The 12,900-nt window shown below is 44.1% G+C and overlaps 1 pseudogene; it reads right to left on the minus strand.

Moving 5' to 3' along the window:
- Nucleotides 1-2,599: 2,599 nt before the first annotated feature.
- Nucleotides 2,600-2,717, minus strand: LOC126237900 (5S ribosomal RNA; annotated as a pseudogene).
- Nucleotides 2,718-12,900: the final 10,183 nt, after the last annotated feature.

Raw genomic sequence — 12,900 nt, forward strand, 5'->3', positions numbered from 1 at the left:
TTTGTCACCAACTCTTCACCGAAATTACAAGTCGTATGCTTATTGCACTGCTTTCGTTATTGGTCGCTTTCTTGAACTACAAATAACATCTGCTGAAATGTTGCAAAAGTTATTATACTAGTTACTGCAGGTGCGGGGAATTTTTGTGAAAGCGTACATCTGCATAATGAGACAATCCTCCAATTTCAACACTTCACCTCGCATACATTGAGTGCCAAACGCCACGAACTCGTTCCAGTAATAAGAGAAATAACGCAACACAAGAACACGCAGCCGTGGCAGTCGATAATTAAGATCGCGTGTGCTTTCTACATTAGACAATGCTAACATTACTGGATGGTGCGCACATGAGTCACGGCGTAAAGCAGTGTCAGCAAAATGTACTGGAAGCGTCCGCTCTGTTCACTTACAGCAGAGGACCCCTTGTCACATTGCATTTGCACGTAGCTCTTACAATGTCCCATAACTGTGACTGTGAAACGTGTACACCTTATTACATGTAACCCTGAGCTAGGAGACAATTCTAACCTTGATATTCGTATGCAGCGCATCTAAATGTACAAAGCACGGCTACGTTCGTTTCTGTAAAAAATAAAAAGTGAAAATTTGTGGATCAATGTAATTTAAACCCAAAGCAATACTAACAGTTACAGTATTTATACGAGGGTAATCCCAAAAGTAAGGTCTCCTATTCTTTTATAAGTACATAGACCTGGTTATTTCTACAAAAGTTTACATCAGTTTACAGCTTGAACATTTAGCTATATTTCGACATAATCACCATTTCTGTCGATGCATTTTTGTAGACGCTGTGGCAGTTTTTGTATGCCCATGTCATACCAGCTCGCCGCCATGCTGTTCAGAAAGTTATGAACTTCTTCTCTCACCCTTATGCACGTGAACAAGCAACCTTTCCCCTTTCCCACCAGAGGGAGACACCCAAGCTGCGATTGCCACAGCGGCGCCACCGCCAGAAACGGGGGGTGGGGGGGGGGGGGGAGGGGACTGCTTCACACAATGCGCTGCGGCGCGCTCTTCAAAGCAGCAATTTTTACCACGACTCAATCGTGTCGTACCAATCGCTGCTGTTGGAAGCCTATGTTTCCGACAGCTCGCTCCAACTGACCTCGTGTCCGTGCTTCTCTCCTCCCGCCACTACCTACCGATGGCGCTCGCGCCACTCAATTCCGCATATCACGGACATGTGCCAGTCCCCCGACACAAGCAGTGCCAATATACGGCACAGCATTCAAGCAGTTGGCAACAATGAACTACATGTTAGTAATACACTGCGGAAAAAATAGTGCACCTGGTAAGATGACACCCATTTTGGTTTGATGACGCCATATGCCACTTGAGTAGATGTACTGATAATGGTTTCAGCATCCTAGGCAAACGGATAGTGTAGTGGCATAGCTATCATAGCGCCATCTGTGTCTACCCTTCAATAGGTAATGGTGCAGAGGCGTTAAGCAACCGTGCCACGGAGACGCCGTGGCTTTCCGAATGGCGGGATGGTCCTTTCGGAGAACTGCCATACAAGCTGGATGTGCTAAGTCAGCTGGCCAGCCGCTGTAGCCGAGCGGTTCTAGGCGCTTCAGTCCGGAACCGCGCTGCTACTACGGTCGCAGGTTCGAATCCTGCCTCGGGCATGGTTAGTTAGGTTTAAGTAGTCTAGGGGATTGATGACCTCAGATGTAAAGTCCCATAGTGCTTAGAGTCACTTGAACCATTTTTGAGCTAGGTCAGCTGTGCAACGATGCCGGTATCAGTGGTCACTTGAACATTCTAACAGTCGCAGACGACGTTTTGGACGTCCACACAGCACACTCTACCACCAGGATCGTCGTGTTGTAAGGGCAGCAATGGCAGATCGTACAGCTACCACAGCACAGGTGATAAGCATTAGCACTCCGTCTGTTGTGGATTGGCCAGAGCGACAACCCACAATGAGAGGAAGCCGAAAGGCACGCGTTTAAGCTCACACAGGATGGCGTGAGGTCTGGAACAGGGCAAGGTCTATTAGTAGCAAAAATAGTACGTAGCTTCTGGAATACTTAACTTTAATCCATAATTGGTGAACATCGGTCTGACGGTACATGCATCACAAGATGAATAGCAATTGATAATGGCGCCTTGCTAGGTTGTAGCAAATGACGTAGCTGAAGGCTATGCTAACTATCGTCTCGGCAAATGAGAGCGTAATTTGTCAGTGAACCATCGCTAGCAAAGTCGGCTGTACAACTGGGGCGAGTGCTAGGAACTCTCTGTAGACCTGCCGTGTGGCGGCGCTCGGTCTGCAATCACCGATAGTGGCGACGCGCGTCCGACGTATAATACCGGACCGCGGCCGATTTAAAGGCTACCACATAGCAAGTGTGGTGTCTGGCGGTGACACCACACCGTCTTCAGGTCACGAGTGGCCTACCGGGACCATCCGACCCCCGTGTCATCCTCAGTGGAGGATGCGAATAGGAGGGGCGTGGGGTCAGCACACCGCTCTCCCGATCGTTATGATGGTATTCTTGAAGGAAGCCGCTGCTATTGAGTCGAGTAATTCCTCAATTGGCATCACGAGGCTGAGTGCACCCCCGAAAAATGGCAACAGCGCATGGCGGCCTGGATGGTCACCCATCCAAGTGCCGACCATGCCCGACAGCGTTTAACTTCGGTGATCTCAGGGGAACCGGTGTATTCACTGCGGCAAGGCCGTAGCCACCACAGCACAGGTAAGAGTGCTTTTGAGCCCAGATACGAACTGTTATTAGCTGTGCTACTACGAGCACGCACACCTCTAGCCCATCTTCCACTGCAGCATTGACGAGCACGGTTCGACTGGTGCGTCAGAGTATCAGTTGGAAGATGAGATGCGTGGTTTTCAGGGATGGAAGCAGATTCTGCATGCACTCAAGTGATGATCGTTTGTACTGTCTCGTATAGTGCAGCCGTCCAGGATGCAATGGCCCAACCCCAGACCTCTTCGTCTGAGTTGCAATAAGCTGTCTCGTTCACTTTTGGTGCTTCTGGACGGGACGCTAACTAGCACTAGGTACGAACAGAATGTTCTTTTGCTATCCTCGCAACTACAAGGTAATGCGTTGTTCCAACAGGATAGTGCTCGCCCACACTCTGCACGTGAAATTCAACGTGCTCTGCAAGAAGTGCAGCAGTTTCCTTGCTAAGCACAATCTCTGGACATGTCTCCAACTGACCACGTGTGAGATATGATGGAACGAGAAATGACTCGTGTGGCTCGTCAACCAACAACTGTTACAGAACTACCAGAACTGACCGATCTGGCGTGGCATAACCCACCACACGACAGTATTAGCCATCTGTACGATCAATTGGATACCAGAGTCAGCGCCTGCACTGCTGCTACACCACGTAATAATATGAGTCTTTCTGCATGGCTCGATAGCTGGTTCCTCACAACCGCTAGTGCTGCTGATCTGTAAATGTAATTATTTCATGTACTCCATATGCACTTTTGCAACAATATATCATCAGTAAATTGGAGACCTCTAAAAGGGTGTATTATTTTTTCCGGTTGAGTAAATGACACAATCAAACTGATCGATCATGTTATTCTTTTCAACATTTATTTTAAAAATTCAAATTTGTCTAATGGAAAATTTTTATAGTCCTATAAACAGTGAGAGGAACAATATAAACTGAATTTACAAGTTTCACAACAAATGATCAAACCAAAAAAGCACTCTTAATCACAATCCAAGCAATAAAAAACAGATACAACTGTATAATATTGAGGCACTGACATAATGTGACAGTATAAGCTTACCGCAGACATTTCTGAGTCCCTTCAGACTGCTCAAATCAGGTACTGTAAACACACACTGTATAAACATTAAAACCACGTACCCGCATGATAACAATGATATAAATGAATTACACACCTAAGACTCTTTCAAGCCTTAAATCCGAATCCTACATACATTAGCGTTATGAAAATCAGTTTAAACATTAGTATATAAAAGAGAACAAACAATTTAGAATATTATTCTACATCTATACCTACATACATTAGCGTTATGATAATCAGTTTAAACATGAGTATATAAAAGGGAACAAACAATTTAGAATATTATTCTACATCTATATCTACATCCATACTCCGCAAACCACCTGACGGTGTGTGGCGGAGAGTACTTTGAGTATATCGGTTCTCTCTCCTATTCAAGTCTCGTATTGTTCGTGGAAAGAAGGATTGTCGGTATGCCTCTGTGTGGGCTCTAATCTCTCTGATTTTATCCTCATGGTATCTTCAAGAGATGTACGTAGGAGGGAGCAATATACTGCTTGACTCCTCGGTGAAGGTATGTTCTCGAAACTTCAACAAAAGCCCGTACCGAGCTACTGAGCGTTTCTCATGCATAGTCTTCCACTGGAGTTTGTCATCTCTGTAACGCTTTCGCGATTACTAAATGGTCCTGTAACGAAGCGCGCTGCTCTCCGTTGGATCTTCTCTATCTCTTCTATCAACCCTATCTGGTACTGATCCCACACTGGTGAACAGTATTCAAGCAATGGGCGAACAAGTGTACAGTAACCTACTTCCTTTGTTTTCGGATTGCATTTCCTTAGGATTCTTCCAATGAATCTCAGTCTGGCATCCGGTTTACCGACGATAAACTTTATATGATCATTCCATTTTAAATCACTCCTAATGCGTTCTCCAAGATAATTTATGGAATTAACTGCTTCCAGTTGCTGACCAGCTATATTGTAACTAAATGATACGGGAACTTTCTTTCTACGTATTCGTAGCACATTACACTTGTCTACATTGAGATTAAATTGCCATTCCCTGCACCATGCGTCAATTCGCTGCAGATCCTCCTTCATTCCAGTACAATTTTCCATTGTTACAACCTCTCGATATACCACAGCATCATCCGCAAAAAGCCTCAGTGAACTTTGATGTTATCCACAAGGTCATTTATGTATATTGTGAATAGCAACGGTTCTACGACACTCCGCTGCGGCACACCTGAAATCACTCTTACTTCGGAAGACTTCTCTCCATTTATAATGACGTGCTGCGTTCTGTTATCTAGGAACTCTTTAATCCAATCACACAACTGGTCTGATAGTCCATATGCTCTTACTTTGTTCATTAAACGACTGTGGGGAACTGTATCGAACGCCTTGCGGAAGTCAAGAAACGCGGCATCTACCTGGGAACCCGTGTCTACGGCCCTCTGTGTCTCGTGGACGAATAGCGCGAGCTGGGTTTCTCACGATCGTGTTTTTCGAAACCCATGCTGATTCCTACAGAGTAGATTTCTAGTCTCCAGAAAAGTCATTATACTCGAGCATATTACGTCTTCCAAAATTCTACAACTGATCGATGTTAGAGATATAGGTCTATAGTTCTGCACATCTGTTCGACGTCCCTTCTTGAAAACGGGAATGGCTTGTGCCCTTTTCCAATCCTTTGGAACGCTACGCTCTTCTAGAGACCTACGGTACACCGCTGCAAGAAGAGGGGCAACAGTATTCATAACAGTTTGAGCACAAGGGGCTCTAAAAGGAAACACACAGTTATAAAAATTAATTTTTAATTCATCTCTGTGATGGAGCATATAGCAAAAAAAAAAATCTTTAACAATATGGAAAATTTACAGCCGTCCTGACGATTTTATTTATTATCGGCTAATAGTTGCTTCAGTACACCATCTTCAGGCCTTAAATGATGCTGATGGGCTTAACTCGAATCGTATACACGATTCTTCAGTGGCCAACATCTATGAACTGGTTTGCGCAGACTACCTGTAACAACGATTTTGTCTCTACAACCATGAACTACCAACTTCAGTTTGCTTAAAAATAACTCAGATTGCTGATCCATAATGGGGACTAAGACACGACTGTGTAGTAAATATTGACAGCTCAGCATCCACAAACAGAAGCAGCAGAAATGAGAAACGTGCCAGCTCTGAAGATACAAACCCGTGACCACAAACCAGTTGGAAGCAGTAATTCTTCGAATGCTGTACACACTTTTCACAGTTACGGATCACCGTCGATAGCATAATGAACCGCAGCCGAGTCTTCGATGATAAACCATAGTTACGATACGCAACAGCAAGCATAACATTGCGAGTAGGAGAGAGTGGACGTGAAGTTAAATCTGCAAGGCGACGCTGCCCCTGGGCGTCGGTGAACCCGTCCCACAGAGAAGTTTAATGAGCCGCAGGTAGTGATAATAATACACGCACGGTTCAATGACGCTGAACACAGTTTAATATTATTTTCATTGTATTGCTATACGTCGTGCCATACCATACACGGTCCAGTAACACTAATGTCACCACAGCCTATGGTCGACGTCAACGTGCAATGACCACACACAGACGGCACGTGGCTGCACTACGAGTGGAGGGTATACAAAGCGTGTTTGGGGAAGCGGAAAACAGTGGATTTGTTGTCGGAATGTGGAAAAGGAGCAACCAAAAGGGCATGATCATTGGCTTTCTGGCCAAAGGTGAAAACATTCGCGGAACGGCTTTTTAAACTGTTCGCGTGCCGCCGTGGTTGAAGTATACAGTGGATGGCAAAATGGCACTATCCGAAACCGGAACCGTGGCAACTGTGGTACACAACGGGCCTTAGATGACACGGCTGACGACGGCTCCAGAGACGTTTAGGGGCCAATAGAAGTGCAACTGATGAGCACTTGACCTCCCACATGAACTAAGGGGCTACCAATAGGATCTCCCCAACGACTGTTCAGCGAACGTTGCTGCATATGGGTCTCTGCTATAGACTCCTTATTCATGCACCCAAGCTGACTGCCGTTCATCGGCGACGAAGGCCAAAATTTGCAGGTCAATACAGCAAGTGGACATCCACTGAGTGGTGATACGTGGCGTTCTGAGATGATTCACGTTTTATGCTCCCTTCGCGTGTACGGCGTGAAACGTCTGAAAGTAAACAAGGAAGGAGTTTTGTGGTCTGGGGGAAGGTTTCGTGGCATTACCTGGGTGACCTTGTCATTCTGGTAGACATAACAACACAAGCATGCATCTATCTTTGGTGACTATGTCCACCTCACATGCGGTCTGTTTTTCCTCGGCACGATGGCAGCTACCAGCAGGACAATAAAAGGTGCCACACACAGCTCACAGTGCAGTTGCGTGGTTCAAAGAGCACCAGAGTGAGTTAATGGGCGTACTTCCCTGGTCACTAAATTCGCCGGACTTAGACCCATTCGAGAATTCGTAGGACCGCCTCGATCGGGCTATTCGACCCATGGATCCCTAGGCGAAACACCGAGCGCAGCGGACTGCAGCATTGGAGTCGACGTGGCTACATACCCTTTTTGGTACTGTCTAGGTCTAGAACCTCACTGACTCTTTTTCCTGCACGTCTTGCAGCGGTCGGCGCTGTAACAGGTAGTTATTCAGGCTTTTGAAATATGGTCACAATAGTGTGACTGGACATTGTATTTAGAGGTTAATTTGAGAGTCAGGTTTATTTTTCAGCAATTCATAAGAGATGTGTTCTATGTCATTCGTTCAAGTTAATGAACCAGAACACCGCGCATCTTTGTAACTGACGGTTTACCACCAACGTTTAACTATCAACAGTTTGTGAAGGTGCATGGAGAGTCTGCTCTTGGTTAATGAGATCGAATCTGTGGCACAATCCCGCGACTGGACTACCAGCCTTACTCTAGGTGGAGTGCTGCACTTCTATTCGCAGTGGCACATGGAGGGAGAGGAGTGGTTAGCCATTTTGACACCAAGCTAAAGGGACTTGTGACCGCCCTGAAAGAGATGAGAAGAGGATAAATCGCCGCCTCTCTTGGTGATTAACCCCGGGACCTCCAGTGCGGGTCATATTCTCCACCTGCTAACCAACAAGGTCTAGTTTTAAAGAAAATGAAGTGTGATTCAGTCCAGACCGTAGTTCTCTTGAGAATGATCCATAGATGATAACATAAAGGAAGTGTACAATATGGTACTGGACGGCCGGCTATTAAAGGGATATGAAACAGCCGTATTAGAAGAAAGCGTGCATCGTTTTCTACTCGTAAAATTGACAAAGTGAAATTTTGAGCAAATAAACATATTGCTTCTCGAATGTTAAGCAAAATTGAAAGCAAAAACAAATTTATCATCGCTGTCTTTATCCATTTCCAAACAAATCAACTGGTTCATCCAACGATTTCTGTAGATGGGATTGCACCAAAAACTAAATAGCAGTCATAGCAATCTGTGATAGCTGGTGGTTCTACGCCAAAAAAGATGTTGGCAATTTTACCCGCCGGAAAAGTTATGGATTGTGGTTTCACGGATACAGAAGAGAGTATTGTAATTGATTATCTTGAAGAAGATGATACGATAATTAACTAATGCTACGCAGTTTTCTGGACAAAATAGTTGAACATATACACGAGAAGATAGCAAAAAACAAAAACATGTTTTCGTCTGATCAATGCTCCTGCCAACGAAAGCGCTTTCGATATCCACATTTTTTTGTATGTAAAGACGTAGCTTCGAAATTTATTGAGTTTAATGAATATTTTACGGCAGTTGTATATGGATAGTTTGCGAAGTGGAATTCACGCTTCAGGAGCTGAAATATTTTGGATGATTTGCTTTGTTCTAAAAGTAACTACGACGAAAAATGAGTTAATTTTAGTCAGAGAAAAGATATTCCTTTACTGCCAAGGGAAGTAGTTTTCATCAAAGCTTTGTACCATCAAGATTAGTAGTTGATGGTTACAGACACAATATCGTCGTTGACCTTCAGTTGCCTGCTGTTGCTCGACAGGACCCCATAGTTATACACAACATTCCGCCTTCATCATGACCATCACTTCATATAAGTATTACCTTTACACCACAGCATCATTCACGTTACCATTAACGACTATATTTTTACTGTAATATAAAGTCGTCCAAAAAGTTTCAAAAAGGATAAATATCTACCTCCTGTGTATTAAAAAAATTCGTTTTTATTCGTTCTATGAATTTATTTATTTATTTATTTTTTAATTCGTTTTCATTCGTTCTATGGTGGTTCATGGTGTGGGTTCCTGTAGTCATGTCCTAGCTCATGAACCACGGGCAACATATGTGTGGCCAAGTAAGTGGTCCCGACAGTCGGGATACCTGTTACTTTGGAATAAGGCTGGGCGTCTCGGACATATTCTGAGTCGTGGTCACCTTTGTGCTCATACGGCAAAGACTACCAAATCCACCGGTTAGTCCCTCAACCGTTAGGGGTAAAACTCAATGGGACTCGGGGCAAGTAAGGCTAGCAACCTGCTTCCCTGTACTTTAAATATTATGCTGGCAACAATCAGAGCAAAATGCCTTGGACCTTTGGAGGTGACGGAGTCCCACCTCTAACTGACAAACCAGGGACTCCTAAGATACGACTTGGCAAACAAATGGTAATGAGATGGGGAGCTATTAATATCAATGGGGGCTACTCTGGGAAGAAGGTAGAGCTGGCAGAGGCTGCAAGTAAGATGGGGCTGCACGTTTTAGCTGTTAGTGACATTTGGTTGGTTGGTTGGTTGGGTAAGGAGACCAGACAGCGTGGTCATCGGTCTCATCGGATTAGGGAAGGATGTGGAAGGAAGCCGGCCGTGCCCTTTCAGAGGAACCATCCCGGCATTTGCCTGGAGGGATTTAGGGAAATCACGGAAAACCTAAATCAGGGTGGCCGGACGCGGGATTGAACCGTCGTCCTCCCGAATGCGAGTCCAGTGTCTAACCACTGCGCCACCTCGCTGGGTGTGACATTCGGGTAAGGGGTGAGAAAGAAGAGGAAGTGTGAGAATACAAGGTCTACCTGTCAGGAGTCAAAGCAGGAATAGCACAATGGGGCGTAGGGCTTTACATCAGGAAAGAAATGGAACTCAGCGTAGTTGCAATAAGGTATGTAAACGAACGACTGATGTGGATAGATTTGACAGTGTCTAGCAAGAAAATTAGGATTGTGTCAGTATATTCGCATTGTGAAGGGACAGATCAAGATAAGATGGATAGTTTTTATGAGGCACTCAGTGATGTAGTTGTTAGAGTAAAGTACAAGGACAGTGTTCTGCTCATGGGTGATTTTAATGCCAGGATTGGAAATCGAACAGAAGGGTATGGAAAGGTTATGGGTAAATTTGGAGAGGATATGAAGGCCAACAGGAACGGGACACAACTCTTGGATTTCTATGCCAGTATGGGCTTAGTAATCACAAACTCCTTTTTTAAACATAAGAACATTCACCGGTATACTTGGGAAGGCAGGGGCACCAGTCTGTCATTGACTATATAATAACAGATCAGGAATTCAGGAAGGCTGTGAGGGACACACGTGTATTCAGGGGATTCTTTGATGACACTGATTATTCTTTAATCTGCACTGAAATTGGGATTGTGAGGCCGAAAGTGCAGGCGGTCAGGTCCGTATGTAGGAGGATAAGAGTGGAGAAACTTCAGGATAAGGAAATCAGGCACAAGTACATAACAGCGATCTCAGAAAGGTACCAGTTAGTTGAATGTAGTCAATTACAGTCATTGGAAAAGGAATGGAACAGGTACAGGGACACAGTACTAGAAGTGGCTAAAGAATGTCTTGGAACAGAAGTGTGTAAAAGTAGGATGAAGCAAACAGCTTGGTGGAATGACACAGTCAAGGCAGCCTGTAAAAGGAAAAAGAAGGCGTATCAAAAATCGCTACATACTAGAACTCAGGTAGACAGAGAAAGTTATGTTGAAGAAAGAAACAAAGCCAAACAGATAATTGCAGCATCCAAGAAGAAATCTTGGGAAGACTTTGGAAACAGGTTGGAGACTATGGGTCAAGCTGCTGGAAAACCATTCTGGAGTGTAATTAGCAGTCTTCGAAAGGGAGGTAAGAAGGAAATGACAAGTATTTTGGACAGGTCAGGAAAACTGCTGGTGAATCCTGTGGATGCCTTGGGCAGATGGAGGGAATATTTTGAAGAGTTGCTCAATGTAGGTGAAAATACGATCAGTAATGTTTCAGATTTCGAGGTAGAATGGGATAGGAATGAAGATGGAAATAGGATCACATTTGAGGAAGTGGAGAAAATGGTCAATAGATTGCAGTGCAATAAAGCAGCTGGGGTGGATGAAATTAAGTCGGAACTCATCAAATACAGTGGAATGTCAGGTCTTAAATGGCTACACAGGATAATTGAAAAGGCGTGGGAGTCGGGACAGGTTCCATCAGACTGGATAAAAGCAGTAATCACACCAATCTTTAAACATGGAAACAGAAAAAATTGTAACAACTACAGAAGTATCTCTTTAATCAGCGTTGTGGGTAAAATCATCTCAGGTATTGTTGAAAGGAAAGTGCGAGTATTAGTTGAGGACCAATTGGATGAAAATCAGTGTGGGTTTAGGCCTCTTAGAGGTTGTCAGGACCAAATCTTTAGCTTACGGCAAATAATGGAGAAGTGTTATGAGTAGAACAGGGAATTGTATCTATGCTTTATAGATCTAGAAAAGGCATATGACCGGGTTCCTAGGAGGATGATATTGTCTGTTCTGCGAGATTATGGAATAGGAGGCAATCTTTTGCAAGCAATTAAAGGTCTTTACATGGATAGTCAGGCAGCAGTTAGAGTTGACGGTAAATTGAGTTCATGGTTCACAGTAATTTCAGGGGTAAGACAGGGCTGCAACCTGTCTCCACTGTTGTTCATATTATTTATGGATCATATGTTGAAAACAGTAGACTGGCTGGGTGAGATTAAGATATGTGAACACAAAATAAGCAGTCTTGCATATGCGGATGACTTAGTTGTGATGGCAGATTCGATTGAAAGTTTGCAAAGTAATATTTCAGAGCTAGATCAGAAATGTAAGGACTATGGTATGAAGATTAGCATCTCCAAAACGAAAGTAATGTCAGTGGGAAAGAAATATAAACGGATTGAGTGCCAAATAGGAGGAACAAAGTTAGAACAGGTGGACGGATTCAAGTACTTAGGATGCATATTCTCACAGGATGGCAACATACTGAAAGAACTGGAAGCGAGGTGTAGCAAAGCTAATGCAGTGAGCGCTCAGCTACGATCTACTCTCTTCTGCAAGAAGGAAGTCAGTACCAAGACTAAGCTATCTGTGCACCGTTCAATCTTTCGACCAACTTTGTTGTATGGGAGCGAAAGCTGGGTGGATTCAGGTTACCTTGTCAACAAGGTTGAGGTTACGAATATGAAAGTAGCTAGGATGATTGCAGGTACTAGTAGATGGGAACAATGGCAGGAGGGTGTCCACAATGAGGAAATCAAAGAAAAACTGGGAATGAACTCTATAGATGTAGCAGTCGGGGCGAACAGGCTTAGATGGTGGGGTCATGTTACACGCATGGGAGAAGCAAGGTTACCCAAGAGACTCATGGGTTTAGCAGTAGAGGGTAGGAGGAGTCGGGGCAGACCACGGAGAAGGTACCTGGATTCGGTTAAGAATGATTTTGAAGTAACAGGTTTAACATCAGAAGAGGCACCAATGTTAGCACTGAATAGGAGATCATAGAGGAATTTTATAAAGGGGCTGTGCTCCAGACTGAACGCTGAAAGGCATAATCAGTCTTAAATGATGATGATGATGATGATGATGATGATGATGATGATGATGAATCGTTCTATGTAAAAATCGTAAATATATCTACAATTGTTTTAATAAAAATCGTCTGTTATTGTCATCTTTTCATGTATTTAACTAAATTTTAAATATACACTACTGGCCATTAAAATTGCTACACCGCGAAGATGACGTGCTACAGACAAGAAATTTAACCGACAGGAAGAAGATACTGTGATACGCAAATGATTCGCTTTTCAGAGCATTCACACAAGGTTGGCGCCGGTGGCGACACCTACAACGTGCTGAC

This window comes from Schistocerca nitens, chromosome 2, assembly GCF_023898315.1.
Source record: "Schistocerca nitens isolate TAMUIC-IGC-003100 chromosome 2, iqSchNite1.1, whole genome shotgun sequence".
Taxonomy (NCBI): Eukaryota; Metazoa; Arthropoda; class Insecta; order Orthoptera; family Acrididae; genus Schistocerca; species Schistocerca nitens.